This window comes from Ranitomeya imitator, chromosome 2 (genome assembly GCF_032444005.1).
Source record: "Ranitomeya imitator isolate aRanImi1 chromosome 2, aRanImi1.pri, whole genome shotgun sequence".
Taxonomy (NCBI): Eukaryota; Metazoa; Chordata; class Amphibia; order Anura; family Dendrobatidae; genus Ranitomeya; species Ranitomeya imitator.
In genome coordinates this window covers 785,106,617-785,118,907 of record NC_091283.1, presented here as the reverse complement: position 1 = coordinate 785,118,907, position 12,291 = coordinate 785,106,617, and positions in this window count along the sequence as shown.

The following is a 12,291-nucleotide window of genomic DNA, read 5'->3' as shown; positions in this document are numbered from 1 at the left end:
CGGACTCTGCCTATCCTGTCATCTGGCACCCTGGACTGTGGCTGCCTGAAGTCTTCAGTAAACCAGGTAAAGAGATTGCAAACCTGTGTCCTTGCTCTTTACTGCGCCATTCACCATCTTCCATCTACACACCGGGAGCCCTGGGAATATACTTCACCTGTGGGAAGTTATACCATATAGCTACCATAACATCACCCCAGAGGAACCCTTAAAGCAGCGTCAGTCCCCACTGACCGAATACCACAGGTGGCATCACGAACATAAACTTTATTCAATTTCCCATTTAGATGGGCGCCCAGGGCCACGGACCGGGTCACAACCGTGACATCCCCCTGTGAACACCGGATCCGGTACCGGGTACCCCATGGCCCTGGCGGGCGATTCACAGACGAGCTGAAGGCTGCCATCAAAGCAACCTGGGCTTCCATAACACCTCACCAGTGCCCCTGGCTGATCGCCTCCATGCCACGCCACATTGATGCAGTAATTGATGCATAAGGAGCCCCAACCAAGTATTGAGTGCATTTACTGAACATACATTTCAGTAGGCCAACATTTCAGATTTTAATAATTTTTTCAAGCTGGTATTATAAAGTACCGTATATACTCGAGTATAAGCCGAGATTTTCAGCCCATTTTTTTGGGCTGAAAGTCCCCCTCTCGGCTTATACTCGAGTCATATACCCGGGTGTCAGCAGGGGAGGGGGAGCGGGGGCTGTGTAATCATACTTACCTGCTCCCAGCGCGGTCCCTGCAGTCCCTGGCTTCTCCGGCGCTGCAGATTCTTCCTGCACTGAGCGGTCACATGGCACCGCTCATTGCAGAAATGAATAGGCAGCTCCACCCCCATAGGGGAGGAGCCGCATATTCATTGCTGTAAATGATCGGTGCCATGTGACCGCTCAATTACAGGAAGAAGCTGCAGCGCCGGAGAAGCCAGGGACTGCAGGGACCGCGCCGCAGCAGGTAAGGGGAGCGCAGCGCTATAATTACCTGCTCCTCGCTCCGGCTCCGTCTGCAGCGTCCTCTAGCAATGACGCTCAGGTTAGAGGGCGCTGTGACGTAGTCAGTGCGCGCCCTCTGCTGAGCGTCAGTGCTGGAGACGGAGCCGCAGAGGAGCAGGTAATTATTGAAAGCGCCGGCGTCCTGAGAAGAGAGGTGAGTATGTGATTTTTTTTTTTTTTTATGGCAGCACCAGCAGCATTCTAAGGAGCACCTATGGGGCCATAAAGGTGCAGAGCATATAAGGGGCACAGCATTATAAGGAGCACCTATGGGGCCATAAAGGTGCAGAGCATATATGGGGCACAGCATTATAAGGAGCACCTATGGGGCCATAAAGGTGCAGAGCATATAAGGGGCACAGCATTATAAGGAGCACCTATGGGGCCATAAAGGTGCAGAGCATAAATGGGGCACAGCATTATAAGGAGCACCTATGGGGCCATAAAGGTGCAGAGCATATATGGGGCACAGCATTATAAGGAGCACCTATGGGGCCATAAAGGTGCAGAGCATATATGGGGCACAGCATTATAAGGAGCACCTATGGGGCCATAAAGGTGCAGAGCATATATGGCACAGCATTATAAGGAGCACCTATGGGGCCATAAAGGTGCAGAGCATATATGGGGCACAGCATTATAAGGAGCATCTATGGGGCCATAAAGGTGCAGGGCATATATGGGGCACAGCATTATAAGGAGCACCTATGGGGCCATAAAGGTGCAGAGCATATATGGGGCACAGCATTATAAGGAGCACCTATGGGGCCATAAAGGTGCAGAGCATATATGGCACAGCATTATAAGGAGCACCTATGGGGCCATAAAGGTGCAGAGCATAAATGGGGCACAGCATTATAAGGAGCACCTATGGGGCCATAAAGGTGCAGAGCATATATGGCACAGCATTATAAGGAGCATCTATGGGGCCATAATCAACGGTGCAGAGCATATATGGCACAGCATTATAAGGAGCATCTATGGGGCCATAAAGGTGCAGAGCATATATGGCACAGCATTATAAGGAGCATCTATGGGGCCATAATCAACGGTGCAGAGCATATATGGCACAGCATTATAAGGAGCATCTATGGGGCCATAATCAACGGTGCAGAGCATTCTATATAGCACAGTTGTATATGGAGCATCTATGGGGCAATAATGAACGGTATGGAGCATCTATTTTTATTTTTGAAATTCACCGGTAAATGCTGCATTTTCTACCCTAGGCTTATACTCGAGTCAATAAGTTTTCCCAGTTTTTTGTGGCAAAATTAGGGGGGTCGGCTTATACTCGGGTCGGCTTATACTCGAGTATATACGGTATTCTAATTTACTGAGATAATGACTTTTGGGTTTTCATTGGCTGTAAGCCATAGTCATCAACATTAACAGAAATAAACACTTGAAATAGATCACTCTGTTTGTAATGAGTCTATATAATATAGGAGTTTCACTTTTTGTATTGAAGAACTGAAATAAATTAACTTTTTGATGATATTCTAATTTTCTGAGAAGCACCTGTATTAGTCTGAGTGTGAGCCAATGTTTTGTCAGATCGCACGCAGACCGAAAATATGACCATGTGCCCTTAGACAGTTTATTATAAGTTTACACCACTTATTAGTAGTCTTACTCCTGGACTCCAAAGATTTGCACCCCATTGTGATGCTTGATGCATGGAGTCGCAATTTAGATCACGGCCATTTAATATACACTTTCCACTATGCTACTGTCCCTTGTGGCCTAAGTTAGAAAAAGGGTCGACAAGACAAATGAAATGCAAGGTGCCATATGTAAGACTGTTTTTAGAGTAAGGTACGATGTCACATTTCTAGAACATTTAGCTCATTAAATCGGGCTTTTTTTATGTACAACTCGATTTGCAGATCTTTGTTTCTCCTTGGTTATAGACTGCAAACAAACTTCTTCAGTCATGTGTTAGTCTCTTCCAGGCTTGGACTGGCCCCTTGGAGAACAGGAGAATCCTCCGGTGGGCCCCTGTGCAGGAGTGGGTTATCACTCTCTATATGAGTAGTACTTGGCACAATATACATGAATCACTATGTACAGACATAAGCAGCATCTTACTCATTTAACAATCTACCCAGTTCATTGTTGTATAAATTTGTGATTGAGGATAATGTCACATTTGCATGTATTTAAAAAGTGTGGCCCTGGAGTTGGTTACTGATGGGCCCTTGGCATCCCAGTCCGACACTGGTCTCTTCCATGTGTGTTTGGTATACTGATCCACCAACTGTGGGTCTAAATTATTTTCTGGACTATATTAGTCTCCTCCAGTTGACGCCACTTTTGCTGTGTGTAGGAAGTAAGCCTAGGTCTGTGCTTCTCTTGGTATTTTTTTTTTGCAGTGAGATTAAAAAGCAGCTATTTTTTTTATTTTTTTTCCCCAGAAATCAATAGTACACATAAAAATAAGCAACTTTGTAATATATCTTATCAGAAACATCAGCTTTTTTCTCTGCCAGGACTGATCATTAATTCTCCAAATTCTCAATTCACGGGTAAAATCTGTCTTCAGTGAATAAAGATTTTCCCATTTCTGAGATTGGAGATAACAGTTCGTGCTCATAAAGTTTTATGAAGAGGGCAGGGAGGAGGAAGAAGAGGAGGAGGGATGATCTAGAACAGGGATGTCAAACTCAAATAAACAGAGGGCCAAAATTAAAAACTTGAAGAGTCGCGTGCCAACCTTGATACTTGTTAAAAAATGTCTACAATTGAGGAAGTTTTTAATTATCATCATATATAATAGTGAACCTTTTCCTATAGAAAATAAACTTGAAGGAGTTTTCCCACGAAAAAAGTACATTTTACTTAATAGATCTTAACAGTATAAATTATGGGGCATACTGGAATAATATAATATGTTATGTAAGAGCTGTAAAAGCATATGGCCCAATGGCCTAATTTAAATATGTAATAATACAGGATAGAAAATCTTGATTAATAGAGATAATAAAGTATGATGCCAACAAAATTGCCCCCAAACACAGTAAGATACCCCCACAGTGAATTCCTCCAAAGTACCCTCCACACGTATGGTATAATGACCCTATTGTACTCCCCAGTAAAGTATGGTGACGCCATCACAATATGATTCCCCAACTTTGATCCCCACACAGCCCTCCACACAGTGTAATGGGCCAAATGATCCTACATATGGTAGAATGGACTCCACATAGTCCTCCATACAGTATAATGGCCCCACATAGTCATCCATACAGTATAATGGCCCCACATAGTCATCTGTACAGTATAATGAGCCCTGCATTGCCTTTCATACAGTATAATGTCCCCACATAGTCATCCATACAGTATAATGAGCCCTACATTGCCTTTCATACAGTATAATGTCCCCATATAGTCCTCCATACAGTATAATAGCCCCACATAGTCCTCCATACAGTATAATGGCAATATATAGTCCTCCATACAGTATACTAGGCTTACATAATCCTCCGAACAGTACAATAGCTGCACCAAGCCCTCCATAAAGAATAATGGCCCCACATAGTCATCCATAGAGTATAATGGGCCCTGCATTGCCTTCCATACAGTATAATGGCCCTACATAGTCCTCCATATAGCATAATATCCCCACATAGTCAACCATACAGTATAATGGGCCCTCATAGTCATCCATACAGTATAATGAGCCCTGCATTAACTTCCATACAGTATAATGGCCCCATATATTCATCCATACAGTATAATGCCCCTACATAGTCCTCTATACAGTTTAATGGCCCCACACAGTCCTTCATACAGTATAATTGGTTTTGCATTGCCTTCCATACAGTATGATAGCCCCAAGTAGTCCTTCATACAGTATAATGGCCTCACATAGTCCATTATACAGTATATTGGTTTCCTGGCGGCAAGTGCTCTAAACCTCTGCACTGCATGGCACAGCAGGCCCTTTGTAGTAATGTAATTTCGCCCACTGTCCTGAGACGTCAGAGGCAGAAGGAGAATGATGGTGTAGGGAGCATAAGCTGACTGCTCCCTCTTTCATCATTGCTTTCAACTGTATCGGCTTATAGGGTGCCAGGTAGATTAGATGTGTTGAACAGAAAGTCCAAAACCAGGCCTCAATATCAATAGCAGAATAAAAATGTCCAGGGGATTCTCCAGCACTATTAAAACTTCAGTTTTAACATCAGTTTAAAAATTGTAGAAAATAAAGAAAAATATTCACATGATCCCCATTCATAACTGAGTGGAGTTAGTAATATTTAATAATTAGACACAAGATGTAGTAGAATGGAGGCATTGAGTTTAATGATTCTGATCCTGACTTATTTTATATTAGATGAGTATCTTGTAAATCAGGAACATGATATGGAAGGCTCTGATCATTTTCCTCCATCATGGGAATAATCTCCTTTAAATATTACCAAGGACTGACTATAATTCCTATCTATTTTTTGCAGTTGGATCCTTTAACATGTATCAGAGAAAACTGAGCTTGGTAACAAATTGTAATCATTCTGCCTTCTCTTCCATGTAAAGACAGACCATGGACACAGCGCCATAGAGATAGAAGTGATTTACCGAGAGGCTTATAACATTGCTTCGTGTTAAACCTTGAACATGTAATTTATACAGAGAAGTGACCTCCGCTCTCCGAGCACAGAGAACATCCTTTCATGTAGAAGTGATTTATACACATTTCCATTCCATTGTTCTCTTATTAGTCCAATAAATAATTTACTGCACTTTGTAGAAGTGAAACCTTCAGCTGTCAATCACATGAGAGTTGCTGCCAAGAGATTGTCTGGTAAAAAAACAAGTTACTAACTATCCATAGGAGAGGGGGTAACTTATTGATCGGTCAGGTCTGACCGCTGTGATTCACACCACTCAGCAAAACAGGGTACTTTTATCCCTATTAGAATGGAGTGGCAGAGCGTATGTTCAGTCACTGATCCATTCATTCCCTATGGGGCAGCCAAGCACTGCACTATTGTGACACCCCAGGTTGCCACAGTGGCATTGCTTCCCTCACGGGGAGAGTAATGTCACGCTTGGAAGCGAGGAAGGATCTTCTTTATCAAGCATGCAACATGTTCACACTCCAGGCCAGAAGGGGAGCTCTGGTCCAGCTTGTGGGTGGCTCCCCTATATATATTCTGGTCTGGAGGGAAGGTCAGTTAGTTCCTGTCAGAGAGAGACAGAGGAGAAGGGAGCAGAGGGGCCGTGCAGCCACAAGAAGTGCTGCAGCTCCTAGAAAGAGAATGAGAAAGCCGAATGAATTGTAGAGAGCGTTGAGGAGAAGTGAAGCGCAGGAGAGTGAGAACTGGGGAGAATAGCTGCAATTGGGCTACCTCCCTACAGAGCGCAGACACCGGTAGCCAAAAGACCGAGGTTGTGAGGGACTCCACGGCTCACAGCAGAAACCATCAGGACTGCTGGATTACAAGTCAACTGTCCACCCTGACACCTGGAGACACAGTGTTGCATAGAGCCCGGGTCGTGATAGAGACCCTGTAAAAAGGCTTGAGCAACCTGTCATATGGGTTTGTGTCCTACCTACAAGGAGGACAGAGAGAACCCATGAGGACCTTGTGAGAGGCCTAGGGCAGCAAGGAACTACACCACAGCGCTAGAGAGAAGGCTTCTAACTCCAACTGGTAAAGGGAACTCCCAACTTGCTTCCAAGCCGGCCGGACCGTACCTGTGATCTGGTGCACTGGACTGTGGCTGCCTGAATTCATCAGTAAACTAGGTAAAGAGACTGCAAACTTGTGTCCTATGTTTCTTGCTACACTACCCATCATATTCATCTATACACCGGGATCCCTGGGGATCCAGCTTCACCTGTGGGAAGCTATACCATCTTAGCTGCCATAACATCACCCCAGTGGACCCCTTTAAGCAGTGTCAGTCACCTCTGACTGAGAACCACAGGTGGCCCCTTTAAGAACATTCCCTTTAACTTGGGCGCCCAGGGCCGCAGACTGGGTCACCTCCTCATGACCTCCCCTTTAACAAGGGGACCCAGTTCCGAGTACTCCACGGCCCTGGCGGGCGTTCCACTATGTGTTACGGACAGCATCATAGAGCATGAGTGGAGTGGTGGTCAGAGCAGTGTCCTGTCAGGGTTAAACATTCCTTGCTCTGCTGATTGGTGTAGAGCCCAGAGATCGGACCCCCCCATGCCAATCAGTAAATTGTCACTTATCCTGTGGAAACCCCTTTAAGTCCCCACATTCACAAGGAGTGTTGAGTGACTATGGGCCTCTGGACTGCGTCTATAATTAGTGCTCTCCTTGCTTAAGATGTCCGTTTAGGTCAGTGTTTCCCAAACTCCAGTCCTCCCGGACCCCAACAGGTTATGTTTTCAGGATTTCCTTAGTATTGCGCAGGTGATGGAAGTATCAGGAGTTCTCTCACTTGTGCAGCACTATGGAAATCCTGAAAACATGACCTGTTGGGGTCCGTGAGGACTGGAGTTTGGGAAATACTGGTTTAGGTGGATGGCCAAGTCTTGGTAGGTTTGCAGTTGAGCCATAGACCTCCCATTTTTGGATGATGGAATGAACAGTGCGCCATGATATGCTTAGAGCTTGGGTTTTTTATATCACCTAACTGTGCTTTACTCTTCTCTACAGCTTTATCCCTGACCTGTCTGGTGTGTTCCTTGGTTTTCATAATGCTGATTAATCCCTAATGTTCTCAAACAAAGCTCTGAGGTCATCAGAGAACAGCTGTAGTTACACTGAGACTAAATTGTACACAGGTGAACTAACTTTATTAATTATGTGACTTCTGAAGGCAATTAATCATTCAGGATTTTCTTTAGGGGAATCAGGCTACAGGGGACTGAATACAAATGTACAGTACGTCACAATTTTCAATTTATATTTTCAAAATTATTTGAAAACCTTGTATTATTGCCTTTACTCATCCAAATATTTACTACTTTGTGTTGGTATGTAACATAAAATCCCAATAATGTACATTTAAGTTTGTGGCTATAACATGAAAAAATATAGAAAGGTTCACAGGGTGTGAATATTTTCATGGTATAATGTATATATATATATATGTATATATATATATATATATATATATATATATATATATATATATATATATATATATATAAAAATCTGGAATCAATAGAACCTGGCAAGTGGCAGATTATCAAGTGTTCTAGATTATAAAGATGCCTACAAAAGTATATCAAGCTGACTTATAAGGCTCTGTTCACATGACCAGCTGTCATCCTTTGTAATAGATCCAGTATTAGAAAAAAAATTTACGCGGGGCATTACCCCAAAACACCATGTGTGCAAATTAAGATTCTGATTTGGCTTTTATCCTAAGTCATATTGCAAGACTTGCTAAAGGATCGATAGTGACTTGTGGGACTGCTGCTTCCAACAGGTGGCACTAAAGAGTTCAAGTCCTCCCCTAAAGAGGCAATTTGCATGTTAAATTTCCTAGAGGAGCATTGCACAGCGAACATGCCTCCTTAACTTCGCATGCCAGAGCCAGTATGTCACTCTCCACAAGGAGGAACATTATCCCTTAGACCTCAGTCCAGAGCCTCTCACCAAGACAAATCAATTCTCTTACTTTGCACTGACGAGGGGCAATACCCTGAAACACTGTGTCTGCAAATTGAGGTTCTGATTTGGCTTTTATCCTAAGTCGTATTGCAAGACTCGTTAAAGGGTCAGTAATCACTTGCAGAGTTGCTGCTTACAACAGGTGGCACTATGGAGTTCCAGTCCTGTTTATCTCTGAAGAGGCAATTTGCATATTGGATCTGTTAAAACACACAAAACAGATGGATGAACACGTTGGTGTCTGTTTTGTATCTGTTTTTGCTGTGTCTGTATAGGATCTATTTTACACTTAGTACCTTTAGTGTTTAGGACATGTGCAGTTCTTGAAAAATAAATCTGTAAAGGATGATACAACAAATGTCCTCCATTATAATCAGTTTGCCATGTACTTTCACATAAAAAAAACAATTATGCAGATGCGTTATTTAGATGGATGAGGCCTGCGCTCTCTCGTATGCAAACCTCTTTCTCGGTCAGTGGGAGAGAGAGGTTTTTGGGGATGGCGCGCACGCCGCCTCCCATGTGCAGTGCTGGTACCGGTATATAGATGATATTTTCATTATTTGGCAGGGTCCTGAACCTAGGCTTCGAGATTTCATCCATAAACTTAACCAAAATGATTGTAACATCAGATTAACCTATAAAATTAAAGTAAAAGAGATAGATTTTTTTGGATATCAAAATCTTGACTGATAGTATGGGCATTTTTCAAACTGACGTTTTCCGAAATGAGACGTCGGTAAATGCATTATTGCATGCCTCTTCAGCGCACATCTACTCAACCATATGGGCAGTTCCAGTTGGCCAATTTTTGAGGATGAAGAGGATATGCTAATTGGATGGGATCTTTGAGGCCCTGGCTCAAGACCTTACCAACAGATTCCGGGACAGGGAGTACAGCAATAGGGGTATTAGACGGGGATATCATCGGGCCAGGAGGGCACCAAGAGACCAGCTGCTCTGTGGAGCACGTCCTGCTGTCACGAAGGATCCACCACTTTGTTTTATTACTACCTATAATAATCAGTGGGGGTCCATTCGGGAGATATTACAAAAACACTGGTCAATTCTTAAAACAGAACCCACTCTCAGACGTCTTATTCCGGATCGCCCACTCCTGATGGAATGGATAGGCAGAACCCTCCAAACCCCTTTGAGGCTAGTAAACAAAAATGAGGGTGTTATCCTTGTGGATCTTGCGCAGCTTGCAAAAACATTGTTCGAGCAACCTCTTTTACCTCTGCTGATGGAAGTAGGGATTACCAGATAACCTGTTATATCTCCTGTAACACTACTCATGTGGTGTATAATGCCATCTGCACCTGTAATCTGATCTACGTAGGACTCACATTGCGGGAATTGAGGGTCAGAACGCAGAAGAACGTGAGGGACATTTTGGTCGCAAAAAACTCGGATGAGGATGTTGATCTCAAGACGATCCCTAGACACTTCAACCTGTGCCATTGTTGTGACCCGTCTGCTTAGAAAATTCATGGCATTGCTAGGGTGCACTGCGGCATATGTGGCGGGGATCTTGATTGTACCCTGGCGCAACTGGAGTGTCGGTGGTTCGTTGCCTTGAGCACTATTCCCCTCACGGCCTGAATGAAAAATTGTCTTTTGTTCCTTTTTTATCATGGTGTTTTTGGTATATTGTTTATGTCCATTTTTCTCCCATTTTAATGCTGTTTGGAATTTGTTCCTTCTTTTTTCTTTATTATTATTTTCTTTTCATTATTGCTTATATTTTTTTAATTTAATCTCCCATTCATCGGATTGGATGACATTTATCACTATTGTTGGTTGAAGGATAATATGGAGTTTGCAGGGGAACCGCTGTTTGGCATTTTTACTCTTAATATGGAATGCCTTTATCCTTATTGATGGACAACTTTATCCTGAATATGGAATCCTTCTATCACTACTTGTTATTGTTGCCAGTCATCCATCTGTTACTGTTATTATGATGTTTCATTGTTGTCACTGTGTTTTATTGCTTTTTGTTATATGTACAGCTTGTTTACTCACCAACTTGTCCTGATCTGGGTGCCCATACTCTCTCCCACGACTAGGATGACCGACGCACCCATGCGCGCTGTATCCCTGAGCCACCCGCATCCTGGAAGGCATCCGTGTGGCTCAGTGCGGGTCATTGATGTCACAGGAAACATTTTCCTTGACCCGCACTCTTAGGCCTCTTTCACACTTCCGTCTTTCATTCTCCGTCATAATGCGTCGGTTTGTGAAAAAAACGCATCCTGCAAATTTGCCCGCAGGATGCGTTTTTTCCCATAAATAAGGCAGCACACTGCAGCGCTAGAACATGCAAACTGGAAATACGAAATTTGAACTGCATTACTGCACTAGAAATATGAAAAATGAGAGCGTTTAGCGCATAAAAATGGCCAATTTTATGTGTACCTGGTAGCCCCTTTACGGCATCTCTCTTATACCAGGTCCTACACTTGCCTTACCTCGCTGAGAATAAACGTCTCCATCTGAATGGGTATATGTGAAACCTCTTCTTAGACTAAAATTCTCTCTCTCTGTGGAGGGGTATTGGACCTGCTGTAATTAAAACACCTGTGGCTAGGAGGCGGAGTGCACGATCAGAAGGCTAAAGAATACATTTCAAAAACCTGACCGGCACATCCAAACATAGACTAAGTGTGAACAGGTGCTGAACCTAGAGTCGCCAACTCGTATATAGTTAAGTAAATAAGGCAGCACACTGCTGCGCTAGAACATGCAAACTGGAAATACGAAATTTGAACTGCATTACTGCACTAGAAATATGAAAAATGAGAGCGTTTAGCGCATAAAAATGGCCAATTTTATGTGTACCTGGTAGCCCCTTTACGGCATCTCTCTTATACCAGGTCCTACACTTGCCTTACCTTACATTGCCTTATTTACTTAACTATATACGAGTTGGCGACTCTAGGTTCAGCACCTGTTCACACTTAGTCTATGTTTGGATGTGCCGGTCAGGTTTTTGAAATGCGTTTTTTCCCATAGACTTATATTAGCGACGGATCACATTGTATGGCCACACTTTTCATCCGTCATGTACTGGATCCTGCGGAATTTGCGACACGTCGTCTGGAAAAAACATACAATGAAACGTTTTTTTTCTGCGTTGGAAAAACGTGCAATGACGCATCCTGCGGCATACGTCGTTGGCTAGAATGGAAGCCTATGGATGCAGGATCCATCGTGGCACATCGTATGACGGAATCCAGCTCTGGAATATGTTTTTTTACACTGACAATGCTCCAAATCAGTATTTAGTAGCCAATTGGCCAGACAGCCCCAAATGTATAAAAACCTGGCCTGTGGCTTCATTCCTCAATGTGCCAGTAAGACTCCTGACAGCCATCCATATTGGAAAAAAATATAATTTTTATTTTCACGGCTCTGCATTATAAACTTTAGCGAAACACTTGGGGGTTCAAAGTTCTGACAACACATATAGATAAGTTCCTTGGGGGGTCTAGTTTCCAATATGGGGTCACTTGTGGGATTTTCTACTGTTTAGGTACATCAGGAGCTCTGCAAACGCAATGTGACGCCCGCACACCATTCCATCAAAGTCTGCATTCCAAAACAGCGCTCCTTCCCTACCGAGCTCTGCCATTCGCAGAAACGGTGGTTCCCCCCCCTCATATGGGGTATCAGCGTAC